At 55.5% G+C, this 20,802-nt stretch overlaps 1 pseudogene; it reads left to right on the top strand.

Moving 5' to 3' along the window:
- The first annotated feature begins 15,141 nt into the window (after nt 1–15,141).
- On the top strand, nt 15,142–19,066 carry LOC130488435 (uncharacterized protein K02A2.6-like; annotated as a pseudogene).
- The last annotated feature ends 1,736 nt before the right edge of the window (nt 19,067–20,802 follow it).

The following is a 20,802-nucleotide window of genomic DNA, read 5'->3' as shown; positions in this document are numbered from 1 at the left end:
AAACCTCCATGAGGTCAGAGGTCACATCACATCACTGTGTCCTAACAGGCCTGCCATCACCACTTAGATGTTTTGCAGATCATCTTCCCGTTTCCTAGCTATTATTTGCCATCCAAAGGGACAGATGGGCCTCAGAATGCCGTCTTCTCGGCTAACGGTGCCAAACGGAAGAGTTCTGACCTCCTACATGCGCCTGTCTGAGGTGGCATTTCCCCCACAAGCATCACTTTTCCGAGAGCCACCTTAACCCTTGGGGTTCCTTGTTGGCTTTAGCCCGTCAGATGTTTCAGTAATAACGGAAGCCACTGCTCATGGTTCTTTGCTCTCTTCCTCGTGTCCCATCTTCCTCTAGATCCAGAACAGTACAAGCACCCGAGATCGTTCGGAGGTCAAGGAACGAGAAGAGCTCCCACATTTCAGGATGGGAAGGCTGAACTTCCAGAGTTCAGGCCTCGTATGCCTCAAAGTTCCACCCGTATGAGCGTCTCGCACCCTTGACCAATGGGTGAGGCGGCCTTCACAAACCAGCGTTTACTGGGCATTTGCTGCTTTTAGGCCAAGAGGCCGGATTCTATCCTGAGCTTCCATAGGTGCGTCTCCCTTTAGAGCCGTTGTCTCACTTTGCAGATGTGGGACTGTTGTCACTCCCCCTTCCAACCTGCAACTTGGGGCCTCTTTTAAGCCTCTGGGGTCTTTCTCCCTCTTCCTTTCACCATCCATCTTCTCCCACGAGAAAAACAAAGTCTAGAAGCCAGAAAGTTAGAAGTGCTGATAACAGACCCTGCCTTAGTTTGGACAGCTCGAAAGTACCAGCTGAAGATCAAAAGCTCAGGAAACCCCCCTTTGCTTCAAGTTCCCTTCTTCCCCTGGGCTACTGTCTACGTCTGGCTCCTTCAGGCACTCGGTGGCAGACACCCGGGGTTATTAATAATGCTAAGTGGGCAAAAGCCCTTCCTCTAGGTAGCAGATATGGAAAACAAAATCCACACTTTCTCTTTGGAGGGTGTAAAGGGTTGAGGGAAATAAGCTTTAACGTATTAAATTATTTGAGATTATACCGATTCAACCCCCCCCCCCGATAGAATAAAGGAAAGTTATATATATATATATATATATATATATATATATATATATATATATATATATATATATATATATATATATATATATATATTTAAGAAGAGTTAATATTATCAGTTGTATATTAAACTGTTTTAAAGAGATTTAATTGAAAGAACTAGAGTGCAGCTGGGATCCTAACCTCTGCCCTAACCTCTGACTTGTGGCGAGATCATCTTAAGGAGTAGCACAAGGTGTAAAAGATACCATTACTTTTGTTTTCAGGGCGTGTGAAATTAAGTTTCTGTTACACGGGCTTTGATTTTCTTTGCCATGTTCTTTTTACACCATTTTAGCCAAAAGTAAAGGATGTGCCTTCTTTTATGGATTATTTGGGACTATACAATCTCATCTCCTACCAGTGTATTTTCTGTTTTTGTTTTTTTTAATTTGTGCGTGTGTGCGTGGATGTAATTTTGACACACGTGCAGCTGTATACTGATGTACACACAAGGATCTGTCAGGGCAACAAATGGCTTTTACGTTGGGAATGTGTTTTTTTTTTTTTTAAATGAGAACTGGGTGGCCACGGGTGGGGTGGGGTGGGGTTGCGGGTGTCATCTGGTGACCCCTCTTTTCTCCAAGTACTGATCTCCAAAAAACGTCTGGCACAACTATGAAATTTCTTTATTAAATTAAAAAATACTTTAAAAGAACAAAAAATGAAACGACCACGTGAATATATCTGTTGTAAAGAGAGATTACAAAAAAAAACAAGCTGTATCTTAAAAGTATTCGAAGATTCTTATGCTGGATATATATGTGTAATATATATATGAAACATATATTTTTATTAAGTTATGGAACTTGTATCGTCTGTCCATTCTGTCAGAGCTATGCATCCTGATCCCAGCCTCCTCTTCCCTCCAACATCCCCACCTACCTGTATTGTTATTATGAAAAAAACAATATTTGATGGCTTTTCGTGGTGCTGTAAAGAACTTTGCTTCTATTTAAAAGAAAAAAGCTGAGTGCGTGGCCTCCATTATTTAAATAAAGTGGGACGTCGGGGGTGGGGTGGGGGCTGCCAGGACCCCTGGAGGGGTATCCCCCGCCTCTTATGTTCACCATTCATTTCAGGGAAGTGGGTGAGCCTATTGGGAAGGTGGGGCCAGGCCCTGGACGCCTTCCTGCAGATCTAGAAGCCTTTGAGCGGGATCTTCCCCAGCACAGTGCCTGCGGAGTGGCCTCTTCTGTGCAGTGGTTAAGACTGGTGGTTTGGAGCAGTGGACTCTGATCTGGGCGCTCAGACTGGCAGAAGCCAAGGCGAAAAGGAGCTCTTTCCCAGGACACAGCGGCCCTAGCAGAGCAGCTCAGAGCCCAGAGCGGAGACCTGCAAGAGCGCCTGTTTGGAGTGGTTTGGTCTGGAGCGGCGGACTCTGGAGAACCGGGTCTGATCCCCCACTGCTCCCCCACAGGAGCGACGGAGGCTAATCTGGGGAACCGGGTCGGTTTCCCTGCTCCTCCACACGAAGCCAGCTGGGGGACCTTGGGCTAGTCACAGCTCTCTTAGCGCTCTCTCTGCCCCACCTACCTAGAATCACAGAGTTGGAAAGGGGACCGCCAGGGTCAGCTAGTCCAACTCCCCCTGCACAATGCAGGGAATTCACAACCGCCTCCCCCTCCCCACACCCCCAGTGACCCCCAGTGACCGTGCCCAGGGGTGCCTGCTGTGGGGAGGGGGAAAGGGGACTGGGAGCCGCTCGGACTACTCCTGAAATGGTGGAGAAGGTCGGCCTGTCAACACCAGCTGCTTCCTCCTCCGTGCTGGGAATGAGGGAGGGGCTGCACATTAAATGGGTTAAATAAGGTGGGGTGGGTGCAGTTCCTCCATTGCGCCACAAGGCGGCGGCGGCATCATCCCCTGCCCCGGGTCTCTGATCAGCCCAGGGCTGTGCCTCTGCGCATACAACGAGTTTCCATGGCCGTGGGGTGTGCGGTCTCCCCCCTCCACCCCCCGCAACACACAGACTGCGGCGGAGGCCCGGGATGCCCCCCGGGAGCCCCGGGCGGGCGGGCGGCGGAGGCTCCGAGGCCGGGCCAGGCGTGGCCCGCGGGGCCCCTGGGCTGCAGTGCATGGGTTTGGCCGCGGGGTGGCAGCAGCGCCTCTCCCTCCGCACGGCTGCGGCGCTTGCGCAGCGGGTTCACGGGCGCGCCCGACGGCCGCGTCGCCAGCCTGTTTCCATGGCAACCGGGCTCAAAAGCGTCACAGCCAAACCAGCCCCCCGGAAGCGCACATGGAATCCCCGCCCCCTGTTCTGCAGTGCGCAACCGCATTAGGTGCCCGGAACTTGCCCACAAAGACCGGAAGTGTCACCAGAACCGCTGCCCCCGTTTTGTAGTCCCCGCCGCTTCCGGGGACCGGAAGCGTTACAGCCACTCAAATTCCCCGCGTCACAAATACCGGAAGCGTTACTAGGTTGTTCCCCCCCCAAGCGTTTCGGAGGCCTTTCTTCTTCCCGAAATGCCGTAATGAAACGTTGGGAGTGCGCAATACCAGCTTAGCCCTCTTTTTTCATTATTTAATAACACTTTATGTTATTCGATTTTAAACAGACTTTATTTTCATTTTTCTTATTTATTATTACAAAACGGGGGCAGCAATTGTCCTGGGATGTACTAAAATGAATGACAAAGTCAGCCCATTGGCAGCAATGGGAGAGGCTGCACAGCCCATTGAAGATAATGGGGAAAAAGAGTGTCGGTTGACTTGCATTGACTCCATTGAAAGACATTATAGCCCAAAAACGGCTCCAAAGAAAACGCGGAATGGATCTCGCAGTAAGGTTTCTAAACTGTTCTGAGGTGGGGATGACAGATCCCCAAGGGGATTGAAAGCCCCTGGGACCCACAGAGGTGTTCTACAGTGCGGATGACAGACCCCCAAAGGCAATGAAACCCACTGGGACCCCCAGAGGTGTTCTAGGGTGGGGATGACAGCCCCTGGGACCCCTAGAAGTGTTCTTAGGTGGTGATGATAGATCCCCAAGGGGAGTGAAAGCCTCTGGGACCCCTGGAAGTGTTTTAGGGTGGAGATGACATCCCCTGGGACCCCTAGAAGTGTTCTTAGGTGGTGATGACAGATCCTCCAGGAGAGTGAAAGCCTCTGGGACCGCCGGAGGTGTTCTTGGGTGGGGATGACAGCCCCTGGGACCCCTAGAAGTGTTCTTAGGTGGTGATGACAGATCCCCAAGGGGAGTGAAAGCCTCTGGGACCCCTGGAAGTGTTTTAGGGTGGAGATGACATCCCCTGGGACCCCTAGAAGTGTTCTTAGGTGGTGATGACAGATCCTCCAGGAGAGTGAAAGCCTCTGGGACCGCCGGAGGTGTTCTTGGGTGGGGATGACAGCCCCTGGGACCCCTAGAAGTCTTCTTAGGTGGTGATGAAAGATCCCCAAGGGGAGTGAAAGCCTCTGGGACCCCTGGAAGTGTTTTAGGGTGGAGATGACAGCCCCTGGGACCCCTAGAAGTGTTCTTACGTGGTGATAACAGATCCTCCAGGAGAGTGAAAGCCTCTGGGACCGCCGGAGGTGTTCTTGGGTGGGGATGACAGCCCCTGGGACCCCTAGAAGTCTTCTTAGGTGGTGATGACAGATCCCCAAGGGGAGTGAAAGCCTCTGGGACCCCTGGAAGTGTTTTAGGGTGGAGATGACAGCCCCTGGGACCCCTAGAAGTGTTCTTAGGTGGTGATGACAGATCCTCCAGGAGAGTGAAAGCCTCTGGGACCGCTGGAGGTGTTCTTGGGTGGGGATGACAACCCCTGGGACCCCTAGAAGTCTTCTTAGGTGGTGATGACAGATCCCCAAGGGGAGTGAAAGCCTCTGGGACCGCTGGAGGTGTTCTTGGGTGGGGATGACAGCCCCTGGGACCCCTAGAAGTGTTCTTAGGTGGTGATGACAGATCCTCCAGGAGAGTGAAAGCCTCTGGGACCGCCGGAGGTGTTCTTGGGTGGGGATGACAGCCCCTGGGACCCCTAGAAGTCTTCTGAGGTGGTGATGACAGATCCCCAATGGCAGTGAAAGCCTCTGGGACCCCTGGAAGTGTTTTAGGGTGGAGATGACAGCCCCTGGGACCCCTAGAAGTGTTCTTAGGTGGTGATGACAGATCCTCCAGGAGAGTGAAAGCCTCTGGGACCGCTGGAGGTGTTCTTGGGTGGGGATGACAACCCCTGGGACCCCTAGAAGTCTTCTTAGGTGGTGATGACAGATCCCCAAGGGGAGTGAAAGCCTCTGGGACCCCTGGAAGTGTTTTAGGGTGGAGATGACAGCCCCTGGGACCCCTAGAAGTGTTCTTAGGTGGGGATGACAGCCCCTGGGACCCCTAGAAGTGTTCTTACGTGGTGATGACAGATCCTCCAGGAGAGTGAAAGCCTCTGGGACCCCCGGAGGTGTTCTTAGGTGGGGATGACAGCCCCTGGGACCTCTAGAAGTCTTCTTAGGTGGTGATGACAGATCCTCTAAAGGGGTGAAAGCCTCTTGGACCCCCGGAAGTGTTCTTGGGTGGGGATGACAGCCCCTGGGACCTCTAGAAGTCTTCTTAGGTGGTGATGACAGATCCCCAAGGGGAGTGAAAACCTCTGGGACCCCCGGAAGTGTTCTTGGGTGGGGAGGATAGCCCCTGTGACCCCTAGAATTCTTCTTAGGTGGTGATGACAGATCCTCCAGGAGAGTGAAAGCCTCTGGGACCCCCAGAAGTCTTCTTGGGTGGGGATGACAGCCCCTGGGACCCTTAGAAGTGTTCTTAGGTGGTGATGACAGATCCCCAAGGGGAGTGAAAGCCTCTGGGACCCCTGGAAGTTTTTTAGGGTGGAGATGACAGCCCCTGGGACCCCTAGAAGTGTTCTTAGGTGGTGATGACAGATCATCCAGGAGAGTGAAAGCCTCTGGGACCCCCGGAAGTATTCTTGGGTGGGGATGACAGCCCCTGGGACCTCTAGAAGTCTTCTTAGGTGGTGATGACAGATCCCCAAGGGGAGTGAAAACCTCTGGGACCTCGGAAGTGTTCTTGGGTGGGGAGGATAGCCCCTGTGACCCCTAGAATTCTTCTTAGGTGGTGATGACAGATCCTCTAGAAGAGTGAAAGCCTCTGGTACCCATGGAAGTGTTTTAGGGTGGAGATGACAGCCCCTGGGACCCCTAGAAGTCTTCTTAGGTGGTGATGACAGATCCTCTAAAGGGGTGAAAGCCTCTTGGACCCCCGGAAGTGTTCTTGGGTGGGGATGACAGCCCCTGGGACCTCTAGAAGTTTTCTTAGGTGGTGATGACAGATCCTCTACAAGAGTGAAAGCCTCTGGGACCCCTGGAAGTGTTTTAGGGTGGAGATGACAGCCCCTGGGACCCCTAGAAGTGTTCTTAGGTGGTGATGACAGATCCTCCAGGAGAGTGAAAGCCTCTGAGACCCCCGGAGGTGTTCTTGGGTGGGGATGACAGCCCCTGGGACCCCTAGAAGTCTTCTTAGGTGGTGATGACAGATCCCCAAGAGGAGTGAAAGCCTCTGGGACCCCTGGAACTGTTTTAGGGTGGAGATGACAGCCCCTGGGACCCCTAGAAGTGTTCTTAGGTGGTGATGACAGATCCTCCAGAAGAGTGAAAGCCTCTGGGACCGCCGGAGGTGTTCTTGGGTGGGGATGACAGCCCCTGGGACCCCTAGAAGTCTTCTTAGGTGGTGATGACAGATCCCCAAGGGGAGTGAAAGCCTCTGGGACCCCTGGAAGTGTTTTAGGGTGGAGATGACAGCCCCTGGGACCCCTAGAAGTGTTCTTAGGTGGTGATGACAGATCCTCCAGGAGAGTGAAAGCCTCTGAGACCCCCGGAGGTGTTCTTGGGTGGGGATGACAGCCCCTGGGATCCCTAGAAGTCTTCTTAGGTGGTGATGACAGATCCCCAAGGGGAGTGAAAACCTCTGGGACCCCCGGAAGTGTTCTTGGGTGGGGAGGATAGCCCCTGTGACCCCTAGAATTCTTCTTAGGTGGTGATGACAGATCCTCTAGAAGAGTGAAAGCCTCTGGTACCCATGGAAGTGTTTTAGAGTGGAGATGACAGCCCCTGGGACCCCTAGAAGTCTTCTTAGGTGGTGATGACAGATCCTCTAAAGGGGTGAAAGCCTCTTGGACCCCCGGAAGTGTTCTTGGGTGGGGATGACAGCCCCTGGGACCCCTAGAAGTGTTCTTAGGTGGTGATGACAGATCCCCAAGGGGAGTGAAAGCCTCTGGGACCCCTGGAAGTGTTTTAGGGTGGAGATGACATCCCCTGGGACCCCTAGAAGTGTTCTTAGGTGGTGATGACAGATCCTCCAGGAGAGTGAAAGCCTCTGGGACCGCCGGAGGTGTTCTTGGGTGGGGATGACAGCCCCTGGGACCCCTAGAAGTCTTCTTAGGTGGTGATGAAAGATCCCCAAGGGGAGTGAAAGCCTCTGGGACCCCTGGAAGTGTTTTAGGGTGGAGATGACAGCCCCTGGGACCCCTAGAAGTGTTCTTACGTGGTGATAACAGATCCTCCAGGAGAGTGAAAGCCTCTGGGACCGCCGGAGGTGTTCTTGGGTGGGGATGACAGCCCCTGGGACCCCTAGAAGTCTTCTTAGGTGGTGATGACAGATCCCCAAGGGGAGTGAAAGCCTCTGGGACCCCTGGAAGTGTTTTAGGGTGGAGATGACAGCCCCTGGGACCCCTAGAAGTGTTCTTAGGTGGTGATGACAGATCCTCCAGGAGAGTGAAAGCCTCTGGGACCGCTGGAGGTGTTCTTGGGTGGGGATGACAACCCCTGGGACCCCTAGAAGTCTTCTTAGGTGGTGATGACAGATCCCCAAGGGGAGTGAAAGCCTCTGGGACCGCTGGAGGTGTTCTTGGGTGGGGATGACAGCCCCTGGGACCCCTAGAAGTGTTCTTAGGTGGTGATGACAGATCCTCCAGGAGAGTGAAAGCCTCTGGGACCGCCGGAGGTGTTCTTGGGTGGGGATGACAGCCCCTGGGACCCCTAGAAGTCTTCTGAGGTGGTGATGACAGATCCCCAATGGCAGTGAAAGCCTCTGGGACCCCTGGAAGTGTTTTAGGGTGGAGATGACAGCCCCGGGGACCCCTAGAAGTGTTCTTAGGTGGTGATGACAGATCCTCCAGGAGAGTGAAAGCCTCTGGGACCGCTGGAGGTGTTCTTGGGTGGGGATGACAACCCCTGGGACCCCTAGAAGTCTTCTTAGGTGGTGATGACAGATCCCCAAGGGGAGTGAAAGCCTCTGGGACCCCTGGAAGTGTTTTAGGGTGGAGATGACAGCCCCTGGGACCCCTAGAAGTGTTCTTAGGTGGGGATGACAGCCCCTGGGACCCCTAGAAGTGTTCTTACGTGGTGATGACAGATCCTCCAGGAGAGTGAAAGCCTCTGGGACCCCCGGAGGTGTTCTTAGGTGGGGATGACAGCCCCTGGGACCTCTAGAAGTCTTCTTAGGTGGTGATGACAGATCCCCAAGGGGAGTGAAAACCTCTGGGACCTCCGGAAGTGTTCTTGGGTGGGGAGGATAGCCCCTGTGACCTCTAGAATTCTTCTTAGGTGGTGATGACAGATCCTCTAGAAGAGTGAAAGCCTCTGGTACCTATGGAAGTGTTTTAGGGTGGAGATGACAGCCCCTGGGACCCCTAGAAGTCTTCTTAGGTGGTGATGACAGATCCTCTAAAGGGGTGAAAGCCTCTTGGACCCCCGGAAGTGTTCTTGGGTGGGGATGACAGCCCCTGGGACCTCTAGAAGTCTTCTTAGGTGGTGATGACAGATCCCCAAGGGGAGTGAAAACCTCTGGGACCCCCGGAAGTGTTCTTGGGTGGGGAGGATAGCCCCTGTGACCCCTAGAATTCTTCTTAGGTGGTGATGACAGATCCTCCAGGAGAGTGAAAGCCTCTGGGACCCCCAGAAGTCTTCTTGGGTGGGGATGACAGCCCCTGGGACCCTTAGAAGTGTTCTTAGGTGGTGATGACAGATCCCCAAGGGGAGTGAAAGCCTCTGGGACCCCTGGAAGTTTTTTAGGGTGGAGATGACAGCCCCTGGGACCCCTAGAAGTGTTCTTAGGTGGTGATGACAGATCATCCAGGAGAGTGAAAGCCTCTGGGACCCCCGGAAGTATTCTTGGGTGGGGATGACAGCCCCTGGGACCTCTAGAAGTCTTCTTAGGTGGTGATGACAGATCCCCAAGGGGAGTGAAAACCTCTGGGACCTCGGAAGTGTTCTTGGGTGGGGAGGATAGCCCCTGTGACCCCTAGAATTCTTCTTAGGTGGTGATGACAGATCCTCTAGAAGAGTGAAAGCCTCTGGTACCCATGGAAGTGTTTTAGGGTGGAGATGACAGCCCCTGGGACCCCTAGAAGTCTTCTTAGGTGGTGATGACAGATCCTCTAAAGGGGTGAAAGCCTCTTGGACCCCCGGAAGTGTTCTTGGGTGGGGATGACAGCCCCTGGGACCTCTAGAAGTCTTCTTAGGTGGTGATGACAGATCCTCTACAAGAGTGAAAGCCTCTGGGACCCCTGGAAGTGTTTTAGGGTGGAGATGACAGCCCCTGGGACCCCTAGAAGTGTTCTTAGGTGGTGATGACAGATCCTCCAGGAGAGTGAAAGCCTCTGAGGCCCCCGGAGGTGTTCTTGGGTGGGGATGACAGCCCCTGGGACCCCTAGAAGTCTTCTTAGGTGGTGATGACAGATCCCCAAGAGGAGTGAAAGCCTCTGGGACCCCTGGAACTGTTTTAGGGTGGAGATGACAGCCCCTGGGACCCCTAGAAGTGTTCTTAGGTGGTGATGACAGATCCTCCAGGAGAGTGAAAGCCTCTGGGACCCCCGGAGGTGTTCTTGGGTGGGGATGACAGCCCCTGGGACCCCTAGAAGTCTTCTTAGGTGGTGATGACAGATCCCCAAGGGGAGTGAAAGCCTCTGGGACCCCTGGAAGTGTTTTAGGGTGGAGATGACAGCCCCTGGGACCCCTAGAAGTGTTCTTAGGTGGTGATGACAGATCCTCCAGGAGAGTGAAAGCCTCTGAGACCCCCGGAGGTGTTCTTGGGTGGGGATGACAGCCCCTGGGATCCCTAGAAGTCTTCTTAGGTGGTGATGACAGATCCCCAAGGGGAGTGAAAACCTCTGGGACCCCCGGAAGTGTTCTTGGGTGGGGAGGATAGCCCCTGTGACCCCTAGAATTCTTCTTAGGTGGTGATGACAGATCCTCTAGAAGAGTGAAAGCCTCTGGTACCCATGGAAGTGTTTTAGAGTGGAGATGACAGCCCCTGGGACCCCTAGAAGTCTTCTTAGGTGGTGATGACAGATCCTCTAAAGGGGTGAAAGCCTCTTGGACCCCCGGAAGTGTTCTTGGGTGGGGATGACAGACCCTGGGACTCCTAGAAGTCTTCTTAGGTGGTGATGACAGATCCTCTAAAGGGGTGAAAGCCTCTTGGACCCCCGGAATTGTTCTTGGGTGGGGATGACAGCCCCTGGGACCTCTAGAAGTCTTCTTAGGTGGTGATGACAGATCCCCAAGGGGAGTGAAAACCTCTGGGACCCCGGACGTTTTCTTGGGTGGGGAGGATAGCCCCTGTGACCCCTAGAATTCTACTTAGGTGGTGATGACTGATCCTCTAGAAGAGTGAAAGCCTCTGGTACCCATGGAAGTGTTTTAGGGTGGAGATGACAGCCCCTGGGACCCCTAGAAGTGTTCTTAGGTGGTGATGACAGATCCTCTAAAGGGGTGAAAGCCTCTTGGACCCCCGGAAGTGTTCTTGGGTGGGGATGACAGCCCCTGGAACCTCTAGAAGTCTTCTTGGGTGGAGATGACAGCCCCTGGGACCCCTAGAAGTGTTCTTAGGTGGTTATGACAGATCCCCAAGGGGAGTGAAAGCCTCTGGGATCCCTGGAACTGTTTTAGGGTGGAGATGACAGCCCCTGGGACCCTAGACGTGTTCTTAGGTGGTGATGACAGATCCTCCAGGAGAGTGAAAGCCTCTGGGACCGCCAGAGGTGTTCTTGGGTGGGGATGAAAGCCGCTGGGACCCCTAGAAGTCTCCTTAGGTGGTGATGACAGATCCCCAAGGGGAGTGAAAGCCTCTGGGACCCCTGGAAGTGTTTTAGGGTGGAGATGACAGCCCCTGGGACCCCTAGAAGTGTTCTTAGGTGGTGATGACAGATCCCCAAGGGGAGTGAAAGCCTCTGGGACCCCTGGAACTGTTTTAGGGTGGAGATGACAGCCCCTGGGACCCTAGAAGTGTTCTTAGGTGGTGATGACAGATCCTCCAGGAGAGTGAAAGCCTCTGGGACCGCCGGAGGTGTTCTTGGGTGGGGATGACAGCCCCTGGGACCCCTAGAAGTCTTCTTAGGTGGTGATGACAGATCCCCAAGGGGAGTGAAAGCCTCTGGGACCCCTGGAAGTGTTTTAGGGTGGAGATGACAGCCCCTGGGACCCCTAGAAGTGTTCTTAGGTGGTGATGACAGATCCTCCAGGAGAGTGAAAGCCTCTGGGACCCCCGGAGGTGTTCTTCGGTGGGGATGAAAGCCCCTGGGACCCCTAGAAGTGTTCTTACGTGGTGATGACAGATCCTCCAGGAGAGTGAAAGCCTCTGGGACCGCCGGAGGTGTTCTTGGGTGGGGATGACAGCCCCTGGGACCCCTAGAAGTCTTCTTAGGTGGTGATGACAGATCCCCAAGAGGAGTGAAAGCCTCTGGGACCCCTGGAACTGTTTTAGGGTGGAGATGACAGCCCCTGGGACCCCTAGAAGTGTTCTTAGGTGGTGATGACAGATCCTCCAGGAGAGTGAAAGCCTCTGCGACCGCCGGAGGTGTTCTTCGGTGGGGATGACAGCCCCTGGGACCCCTAGAAGTCTTCTTAGGTGGTGATGACAGATCCTCTAGGGGAGTGAAAGCCTCTGGGACCCCTGGAAGTGTTTTAGGGTGGAGATGACAGCCCCTGGGACCCCTAGAAGTGTTCTTAGGTGGTGATGACAGATCCCCAAGGGGAGTGAAAGCCTCTGGGACCCCTGGAAGTGTTTTAGGGTGGAGATGACAGCCCCTGGGACCCCTAGAAGTGTTCTTAGGTGGTGATGACAGATCCTCCAGGAGAGTGAAAGCCTCTGGGACCCCCGGAGGTGTTCTTAGGTGGGGATGACAGTCCCTGGGACCCCTAGAAGTGTTCTTACGTGGTGATGACAGATCCTCCAGGAGAGTGAAAACCTCTGGGACCCCCAGAAGTCTTTTTGGGTGGGGATGACAGCCCCTGGGATCCCTAGAAGTGTTCTTAGGTGGTGATGACAGATCCCCAAGGGGAGTGAAAGCCTCTGGGAACCCCAGAAGTCTTCTTGGGTGGAGATGACAGCCCCTGGGACCCCTAGAAGTCTTCTTAGGTGGTGATGACAGATCCTCTAGGGGAGTGAAAGACTTTGGGACCCCTGGAAGTGTTTTAGGGTGGAGATGACAGCCCCTGGGACCCCTAGAAGTCTTCTTAGGTGGTGATGACAGATCCCCAAGAGGAGTGAAAGCCTCTGGGACCCCTGGAACTGTTTTAGGGTGGAGATGACAGCCCCTGGGACCCCTAGAAGTGTTCTTAGGTGGTGATGACAGATCCTCCAGGAGAGTGAAAGCCTCTGGGACCGCCGGAGGTGTTCTTGGGTGGGGATGACAGCCCCTGGGACCCCTAGAAGTCTTCTTAGGTGGTGATGACAGATCCTCTAGGGGAGTGAAAGCCTCTGGGACCCCTGGAAGTGTTTTAGGGTGGAGATGACAGCCCCTGGGACCCCTAGAAGTGTTCTTACGTGGTGATGACAGATCCTCCAGGAGAGTGAAAACCTCTGGGACCCCCAGAAGTCTTTTTGGGTGGGGATGACAGCCCCTGGGATCCGTAGAAGTGTTCTTAGGTGGTGATGACAGATCCCCAAGGGGAGTGAAAGCCTCTGGGAACCCCAGAAGTCTTCTTGGGTGGAGATGACAGCCCCTGGGACCCCTAGAAGTCTTCTTAGGTGGTGATGACAGATCCTCTAGGGGAGTGAAAGACTTTGGGACCCCTGGAAGTGTTTTAGGGTGGAGATGACAGCCCCTGGGACCCCTAGAAGTGTTCTTAGGTGGTGATGACAGATCCCCAAGGGGAGTGAAAGCCTCTGGAACCACCGGAAGTGTTCTTGGGTGGGGATGACAGCCCCTGGGACCCCCAGAAGTGTTCTTAGGTGGTGATGACAGATCCTCCAGGAGAGTGAAAGCCTCTGGGACCCCCGGAAGTGTTCTTGGGTGGGGATGACAGTCCCTGGGACTCCTAGAAGTCTTCTTAGGTTGTGATGACAGATCCTCTAAAGGGGTGAAAGCCGCTTGGACCCCCGGAAGTGTTCTTGGGTGGGGATGACAGCCCCTGGGACCTCTAGAAGTCTTCTTAGGTGGTGATGACAGATCCCCAAGGGGAGTGAAAACCTCTGGGACCCCCGGAAGTGTTGTTGGGTGGGGAGGACAGCCCCTGTGACCCCTAGAATTCTTCTTAGGTGGTGATGACAGATCCTCTAGAAGAGTGAAAGCCTCTGGTACCCATGGAAGTGTTTTAGGGTGGAGATGACAGCCCCTGGGACCCCTAGAAGTCTTCTTATGTGGTGATGACAGATCCCCAAGGGGAGTGAAAACCTCTGGGACCCCCGGAAGTGTTCTTGGGAGGGGATGACAGCCCTTTGGACCCCTAGAAGTCTTCTTAGGTGGTTATGACAGATCCTATAGGAGAGTGAAAGCCTCTGGGACCCCTGGAAGTGTTTTAGGGCGGAGATGACAGCCCCTGGGACTCCTAGAAGTCTTCTTAGGTGGTGATGACAGATCCTCTAGGGGAGTGAAAGCCTCTGGGACCCCCAGAGGTGTTCTTGGGTGGGGATGACAGCCCCTGGGACCCCTAGAAGTGTTCTTAGGTGGTGATGACAGATCCCCAAGGCCAGTGAAAACCTCTTGGACCCCCAGAATTTTTCTAGGGTGGCGATGACAGATCCCCAAGCGGAGTGAAAGCCTCTCGGACCCCCAGAGGTGTTTAGGGTGGGGATGACCGCCCCTGGGACCCCAGAAAATGTTCTAAGGTGGTGATGAGAGATCCCCAAGGGAACAGAAAGCCCCTGGAACCCCAAGACATGTTCTAGGGTGGAGATGACAGCCCCGTGGACCCATAGAAAACTTCACGGGTGGGGATTACAGCCCCTGAGATGCAAAGAAGACTTATAGGCTTGGGATGACAATCCCTGGTACCCCCAGAAGGGTTCTGAGGTGGTGTGAGAGCGCAGTTGGCCTAAAGGTAGAGTAGCTTGGAGGTTTGTTATGACGGTCTGCGCCCCAGTGAGATAGCTATAATCTATCATGGGAACCAGGCTCTGCCTGGTACCCAACGGTGCCTTTCTGATGTTTATGTGTCAACCTGCCAGCACTCCCTTCACTTGACTCCTCTTACCTTTCCCTGTAAGTTGCTGCATTACAGCTTATGCTTCTCATATAGACTGCTTCTTAGACGACTCTGTTTGGATGCCTGTTGTTTTGGGGTTTGACAGGTGGACTCAGACATTTCAGGTGGTTATGATTACCCTGTAATGTCTGTGCATCAGTTAAGACCATAGCGTAGGAAGCCCAGGAGCTTGAGTCCTGGGCGAAGGCTCCTAAGCCCTGCTCGCATGATTGGCCACAGCCAACACATCCCATTGGCCCTAAGCCAGGTCATGCCATTGGTGACCTGGGGGTTGTTTTCCCCCTATCACGGATCGGGGGGGAGTGGCCACTGGGGGTCAGGGGTGCATATAAGCAGAGCCAGGTTGTACAGTTCCTCAGTTCCGTCTGTTCATTGCTGAAATCAATAAAGCTGCGTTGTTGTTGGAACTCCGTCTCGACCTCGTGTGTCATCCCCACGTGGACTTAACAGTGGCGACGAAGTCTGGTAGGCAGTCCGGCTTGCTACCGAAATCACTCTCGCTGAAATCTCCAGCTATTCTCCGTGACATCACGGTGCCCGGTAGGCAGTCCGGCTCGCCTTGCTGACTTCACTTCGACACACCAGAGACGCAACACTTCACTGACATGGCTACCCGGGGGTCTCTGGAAGAATTCGACCCCACCAAACCAGGCGCCTGGAAGAGCTATGCGAGCCGGCTGGCCTTCTACCTTGATGCCAACGACATCACCGATGTTGGGAAGAAGCGCTCCGCCTTCCTCAGTGTGTGTGGGGCCCAGACCTTCGACCTCGCTCAGTCCCTGCTGGCTCCCGCCGAACTGGAAGCAACGCCATTTCCTGCAATCATGGCTGTGCTGGGGAGCCATTTCAACCCCCAGCCAACCCGGGCCACCCGCCGCTTGGCGTTCCACCTGCGGGACCAGGACCCAGCGGAATCTGCAGCTGCATATATTGCCGCACTATGCACGGCCGCCCGTTCCTGCGAGTTCCCGGACCTCAACGACCGGCTGTGCGACCGCTTCGTGTTCGGCCTGCGGAGCGACAAGTTGTGGTGTTGGCTCCTCGCCAAGAAGGACCTCGCACTGACCGCAGCCATTGAGGAAGCCACCGCGGCCGAGTCCTCTGCCCGGCCCGGACGTCTGGGTGACCGGTCCACACCGACTCCCCGCGATCCGGTTCCAGTCCACCACGAGAGCGCCAGCAACGCGGCCTCCAGCAACGATGACGAGGCTCACAAACTGAGCGACCGTGGGGCCTCTCGGGGGTGCCGGGCGCGGGGCACCACATACTGCCCGTGCGTGAGCTGTGGCGAGCAACACGACCGCTGCTCCTGCCGGTTTCGCCTCTTGCCGGGCTTGCAGCAGGGTTGGCCACATTGCCAAAGTCTGCCGCTCAACGCCGAAGGGTCAGTCTTCGCGCCCAGCCAAGAAAGATGGCGCCCCGCGCCCCGTCCATGACTTGGACGATGACGAGCCCAACTGCGACCGCCGGTGTCGCCACGATACCGAGCTGCACAGCGTCTCCCCCCACAAGGTGCACAAGGCAAACAAGGTCGCCATCGTCGTCGAGATCGGCCGTGCGCCTTGCGAGATGGAAGTGGACTTCGGGTCGGCTCTCTCCATTATATCACTGGACACGTACCGGGACCTGGGCCATCGCACCGCCTCCCTCCCCGAGCTTCGACCATCCCGCGTCACCATTTGGGACTATCAGAGGCGCAGGGTGCCAGTCCGGGGGGAGGCCCGGGTGCCCGTTCGATTCCAGGACCGTTCCGGGCAACTCCGCTTCATCGTGGTCAAGGGGCCTCACGCGAGCCTCCTGGGGCTCTACTGGTTTTCGGCCGTCGGCCTTCACATCAGCGGCATCCACCACATCAGCCTGACCGCCGTTAATGACGTTTGGGCTGAGTTTGAGGACGTGTGGAAGTGCCCGCTGGGCTGCTACAAGGGGCCACCGGTCCGCCTGCACGTCGACCCCGCCGCTGCGGCCATCCGCCTCAAGCCTCGCCGCATCCCCTTCGCCCTCAAGCCCCGGATCGACGCGGAGCTTGACCGTCTCGTCGCTCAGGGTGTGCTGGTACCAGTCCCCAACGCCCCCTGGGAGACCCCGATCGTGACACCGCTCAAGCCCAACGGGGACGTCTGCATCTGTGCAGACTACAAATGTAGTATAAATACGGTGCTGCAGCCGCACGCCTACCCTGTGCCCGTTGTCAGCTACCTCCTGGCCTCCCTCGCTGGGGTCAGGTGTTTGCCAAACTGGACCTCGCTCAGGCTTACCAACAGCTGCCCATGGACCCTGAGTCGGCCGAGGTACAGACAATTGTTACTCACCGGGGTGCCTTCCGGGTGACGCGCCTGCAGTTCGGGGTCAGCGCGGCCCCGGGCATCTTCCAGAATTTGATGGAAGACCTCCTGAAGGGCTTGCCTGGCATCGTCCCGTACTTTGACGACGTCTTGATCGCCGCAAGCTCCGATGACGAGCTCCTGGATCACGTCCGCCGGGTGCTCCGCTGTTTCCGAGATGCCGGGCTGACGGTCAAGCGAGAGAAGTGCCAGCTGGGCATGCTGCAGGTGGAGTTCCTGGGCTACTTGATTGACGCAGAGGGTATCCATCCCACGCCCGCCAAGATCAAGGCGATCCACAATGCCCCGCCGCCCCAAAGCAAGCAGGAGCTCCAGTCGTTCCTCAGCCTGCTGAACGTTTACCACGCCTTCCCCCCTAACAAGGCGTCAGTTGCTGAGCCGCTCCACTGTCTCCTGGACAAATCCTCCCCTGGGCATGGGGTAAGTCGCATCAACGAGCGTTCAAGGCTACCAAAGCCCTCATGTCTCCCTCCAGCTTGCTCGTCCATTTAGACGAGAAGCTTCCTGTTGTGTTAACATGCGACGCCTCACTCTACGGCGTCGGAGCGGTTCTGAGCCACTGGCTGCCAGGCGGTCGGGAGGCCCTGATTGCTTTCTACTCCCGGACCCTCTACACTGCGGAGAGGAACTACGCGCAAATCGACCGGGAGGCGCTTGACGGCGTGGCCGGCGTGAAGAAATTCCACGACCACGTTTATGGCCGCCCCTTCTCCATCATCACCGACCACAAGCCACTTTGGGGGTTGTTCTTGCCAGATTGACAGATGCCTCAAATCCTGTCCCCCCGCATGCTCTGGTGGTCGATTTTTCTCAATGCCTATGACTTCTGGCTACTGCACCGCCCCGGGTTCAGCATCGCAAACGCCGATGCGCTCAGCCGTTTGCTGCTCAAGGACTCCGACCCAGACCCGTCCCCGGCCTACAACGTCATGCTGCTGGAGACCCTGCCTGAACCACCCCTACATTCCGCAGACATTGCGGCTCAGACAGCAAAGGACCGCACCCTCGCCCGCGTTTTGAGCTGGGTGGGGAGGGGATGGCCGGCTGCCAGGCCGGAGGGCGAATTCAAGTCCTTTTGCACGCGGCAGCATGAACTCTCACTGAATAAGGGTGTCTACTCTGGGGGAACCGCATCGTGGTTCCAGCCAAACTGCGCACCAAGGTCCTGGAGGCCCTGCATGCCTGCCACCCGGGAATAGTGCGCATGAAGGCCCTGGCAAGGAGCTACGTTTGGTGGCCGGGCATAGACACTGCTGTGGAGGAGTGGGTGAGCCGCTGCCGGCCGTGCCAAGAGTCGCTGCCCGAGATGCCGCGAGCCCCGACCCACCATTGGGAGTCCACCCACAAACCCTGTTCCCACCTTCACATAGACTTTGCGGGCCCGTTCCAGGGCAAAACTTTCCTGATCGTGGTGAACTCCTACTCCAAGTGGCTGGAGGTCGCTGATGTTGGCTCTATGACCTCGCGAGTGGTGGTTTGGGAACTGTGAAAGCTTTTTGCCACCCACGGCTTGCCAGACACGGTGGTCTCCGACAACGGGGCCCAATTTACATTTGCGGAGTTCCAAGGGTTCTTGGCCAAAAACGGAATCTGCCACATGACCTCAGCCACATTCCACCCTGCCACTAACGGACAGGCAGAGAGAATGGTCCGCACAACCAAGGAAATGATTCGGCGCATTGAGCGCAACGACTGGGACAGGGGGCTGGTAGAATTCCTCCTGTACCAGCACACTACGCCCAAGTCTGCCACCGGAAAAAGCCCCGCGGAGCTCCTCATGGGCCACCAGGCAAAAACGCCACTTGACTGGCTACACCCCGACCTTGCGCCGGAACGCCCTCACCACCGAGAAGAACCGGCAACCCCATGGATCGTAGAGCAGGATGCCCCCGTCTATGCCCGTAACTATGGAATGGGCCCAGCCTGGATTCCAGCTACCGTGCAAGACGCAACAGGCCCGGTATCCTACCTGGTTGCCACCCCCGAGGGTCGAGTCCTCCGGCGACACGTCGAACAACTGTGCTGCCAACTGGCTGACGAGCCTGGCTGCGCCACTGCCACAGAAGCTCCGGAGCTTCCCAGAGTGCAGGAGCAAGCCGCGCCAGCGGAGAGCGAGCCAAGCGAGGAACGCCTGTCTGCCAGCACACAAAGAGAGCTCCTTGAAGCTGTTTCTCCCACCTCCTGAGAACCCGGGCCAACCCCTGCCACAGACACGGCCCCAGCACCCACAACGCCAGTTCCGGTACCGCGTAGGTCGCAGCGGTTACGAACAGACCCATCCACCTGAAAGACTTTGTGTGCTCGTGAGTGTTTTAACTTAGGGGGGAGGGGTGTAATGTATGTGCATCAGTTAAGAGCATAGCGAAGGAAGCCCAGGAGCTTGAGTCCTGGGCGAAGGCTCCTAAGCCCTGCTCGCATGATTGGCCACAGCCACACATCCCATTGGCCCTAAGCCAGGTCATGCCATTGGTGACCTGGGGGTTGTGTTCCCCCTGTCACGGATCGGGGAGGAGCGGCCACCGGGGGCCAGGGGTGCATATAAGCAGAGCCAGGTTGTACAGTTCCTCAGTTCCATCTGTTCATTGCTGAAATCAATAAAGCTGCATTGTTGTTGGAACTCCGTATCGACCTCATGTGTCATCCCCACGCGGACTTAACAGACCCCTCAAGGGGAAAAACCCCAGCGACCCCAGACGTGTTCTGTGATGGGGATTACAGCCTTTGGCATGCCCAGAAGTGTGCTTAAGGGGTATGACAGCCCCCCAAGGGGATTGAAAGCCCCTGTGTCCTTCAGAAGTCTTCTGGCATCCATTTTATACATATATGTTAGCTAACTAGTTGACAAATTTGTGGTTAGAAAATGGAGAATACAATTAATTAAATGTAACCAGATTAGATTAATGACAATGTTTGGTAATTAATTTTTGAAAATTTAAAATGTGCTTGAACTTATTTGATTATATATATCAGGGGTGGGGAACCTTTTTTCTGACAAGGGCCGTTTGCGCGTTTATAACATTATTTGGGGGCCATAACCAGGTATCGATCTCTCGGGGGGGAGACTATGGTTTCAGGATCTCCAGCCACCACCTGGAGGTTGGCAACCCCAGGGGAGACCACGCAGAGAAGGCCAGGAGGGTGCCCCCGCTCCCTCATTCTCCCCCCTCCCAGGTGGGAGTGCAGCCAGCGTTAGGCCTGAGCAAACGCGCAAGTAGGCAGCCGATCCACAGGGAAGGAAGGTAGGAAGGAATGAAAACAGAGAAAGAGGAAAAGGGAGGGAGGGGAAAAGAGGGAAAGGGAGAAAGAAATGGAGGCAGGGGGAGAAAGAAAGAAAAGGACGGAGGGAGACAGACACAGAGACAGAAAAAGAGGGAGAGAGGGAGAGAAAGGAGAGTGACAGAAAAAGAAGAAAAGAAAGAAAAGCCTTCCCCCCCACACACACACCTGTGCACGCCGGCCCCACGCGACCAGGCCCCAACCTCAATGCCTCCCCACCACACCCCCGGCCCCTGAGCTCCCGAGGGCCGCTGAAAATGTCCTTGGGGGCCGCATATGGCCCCGGGGCCTGAGGTTCCCCATCCCTGATATATATCAATAGATTTGTTAACATAGGATGGATTCCCTTGTTCCTCTCCTTCTTTTTCCTTTTTGTACCCTTATATTTAAATAAAAAAATTAAATAATAACAGAGATGTTCTGAGGGGGGGATTAAAGCCAATGAGACCCCAAGAAGCGTTCTGAGGGGGGTGATGACGGGCCCTCAAGGGGATTGAAAGCCCATGGGACCCCCAGAATTGTTCTGAAGATGGCATGAAAACCCATGGGACCCTGAGAAGTGTCCTGAGGGGGGATTACTGACCCCCCAGTGGTTTGAAAGCCCCTGGGACCCTGAGAAGTGTCCTGAAGGGGGGATGACAGCCC

This window comes from Euleptes europaea, chromosome 16 (genome assembly GCF_029931775.1).
Source record: "Euleptes europaea isolate rEulEur1 chromosome 16, rEulEur1.hap1, whole genome shotgun sequence".
Lineage (NCBI taxonomy): Eukaryota > Metazoa > Chordata > Lepidosauria > Squamata > Sphaerodactylidae > Euleptes > Euleptes europaea.
Note: the sequence above shows the minus strand (reverse complement) of the source record. Positions and strands in the feature narration are given on the sequence as shown.